The sequence below is a fragment of the Galeopterus variegatus genome, unplaced genomic scaffold (assembly GCF_000696425.1).
Source record: "Galeopterus variegatus unplaced genomic scaffold, G_variegatus-3.0.2 Scaffold15698, whole genome shotgun sequence".
Lineage (NCBI taxonomy): Eukaryota > Metazoa > Chordata > Mammalia > Dermoptera > Cynocephalidae > Galeopterus > Galeopterus variegatus.
In genome coordinates this window covers 12,466-14,675 of record NW_007741809.1, presented here as the reverse complement: position 1 = coordinate 14,675, position 2,210 = coordinate 12,466, and the positions used below count along the sequence as shown (strand labels likewise).

The following is a 2,210-nucleotide window of genomic DNA, read 5'->3' as shown; positions in this document are numbered from 1 at the left end:
GGCTTGTGGCACCTAACAAACTTTACCTGCCATCCAATGGGCTACAGAATTTCCAACAATATCTAAATCTCAGCCTTGTGGATGGTGGGGGGTGGTGATGGAGTTTGGATGTATTGTCCTCCCAGAACTCATGGAAACTGATCTCCAATGTGGCAGTTTGGGTCATGGGGGCAGATCCCTCATGAATGGATTAGTGCTCTCCCTAGGTGGGGAGATTAATGAGTGAGTTCTTGCTCTATTAGTTCCCATGAGAGCTGGTTGTTTAAANCAACAATTTCAACCTCTCAAGCACTTATTAGACACCTATTGTGTCCTCTCTACCAGCTTCTGTGCAAACAGAACTGAATAACTCTGTGTTGCTGACCACAGGGGCTCTCACCCTGGTCTCCTGAGAGCAGAGTGAAGAGGGAGCTCAGTACTTATCAGGCAGGCCGGCAAGTCTGAAGTGATTGGGGTCTTTGCCACTCCGGCCCCATTCGTTGGCAACCTAGTCAGCCTACGAATCCTCTGCTACGTGGCCTGTGAGTCTCTGAATGTTCTGTCTGGCATCACTGTAATTGAGGCAGCCGGGAAGGAGATTAATCAGCAGGCAGGTGAGCAACAGTCTGCACCCTCCAGGATCTCCTCTTTCCAGCGTTTGAATCTGAGAGGAGCCCAGGAAGGCCAAGGAAGGAGGGGCTAAAACTGACCCTGCCTGGGCACAGCCCTACTCAGCCCAGGCCGGTCTCCCTTATGCTGGATGAACAGCACCCAGAGAGGAGGGGTGAGAATCACTCACTCCCACCAGCCACTCTGCACTGGCTGTGGATGAAGAAGGTGGACAGGATTGATATAGAGATGAGGGGTCACAGCCCTAAAGGGACCTGCTCTGGGGCTTATCACCTCTTGATCCCCCAAAGCAGTCAAGCTCTGCTCACCCATCCCTGATATCCCCAGGAGCTCGAGTTACCTCATCACTTCAGCAGCGCAGGCACCCCCAGGTCCCCTCTGGGAAGCATCATAGTCCCCCCCAGCATGGAAGTATTTGTCTGAATTTATGTAATTGGCTTCCCTCATGTCAGAGTAGGCTCTCCACATGTCCCCAGCTCCTGGTCAGAAAAGGAAAAGGCAAAAATGAAATCAGCTGAACACAGAGACTCTGACAACACCTTAGAGAGGAACCAAAGAATGAAAAATCTTCCACTGACTTTAAGATTTCAGCCTGTGATCACAGCAGCCTTGGGTACCATGGGGTGAGAAGAACACTCTTAATCCTAGTTGGCTTCTGCAGGTTACTGGAATAAGAGTCATTTTAGACGGGGCACACCATTGTTGTACCTGGTTGTCTGCCCACATGATGCTATGCGCTGCATCTTACTTAGGGTTCTATGGGATGCGTTAAGCAGAGAAGGGAGATATCATTACAGAACAAGATTTCTCATTTTCAGCAATATTGAATACTGGGCCAGATAATGCTTTGTTTCTCAGGGCTGTCCTGGGAACTATAGGATGGTTACCAGTGTCCCTGGTCTCCACCCACTGGATGCTGGTGAAATAGAGCTCCCTACACCCTCATAATGTATGCGATCTGTTTCTGTAGAATTACTTGCTTAACCTAAGTAACTCCATTTTGCCCCTGTCTGACCTGCGGACTACCCCCTCTTCTGCATGAGAAACCGTTGACCTTTTCATAGAAACAAAAAACAATTGCACAGAAACAGCCATACACAGTGAATTATTACATGGGAACAGGAACCATACACAATTAGGAAGGGAAAATAAGAAAAATAGGGAAGAAGACATAGAAAAGGAAACAAAGTTGATTTGTCTGTTTGGTTGTTTTATTAAGGTTGTGTAAAGACAAGAGGAGTGCCTGAAATTATTTTGAAATGATGATCTTTCTTCACATATAAAATGAGTGGGAGAAAGAGAAAATTCAACTAGGTGATGTGTAGATATGCATAGTGGTTTAATATGCAATTAATCTAAGAATATATCAAGGAGATGTTTAAATTTAACGAGTGTGTGTGTGTGTGTGTGTGTGTGTGTTTCTCCTTCAGAAAGAAAGAAAACAGCTTTGCAACAAGTTGGTCTGTGGAAAGGACCCTGACCATTAATTCACTTAGAATGAAATAAGAGGATATGTTGTCTTTAATTTAAATCCCATAAAACAACCAAACAGACAAATCAACTTTGTTTCCTTTTCTATGTCTTCTTCCCTATTTTTCTTA

General features: G+C 45.6%; 1 pseudogene; it reads right to left on the bottom strand.

The window, feature by feature from the left end:
* Positions 1–412: 412 nt before the first annotated feature.
* LOC103582321 lies at positions 413–1,352 on the bottom strand (annotated as a pseudogene).
* Positions 1,353–2,210: the final 858 nt, after the last annotated feature.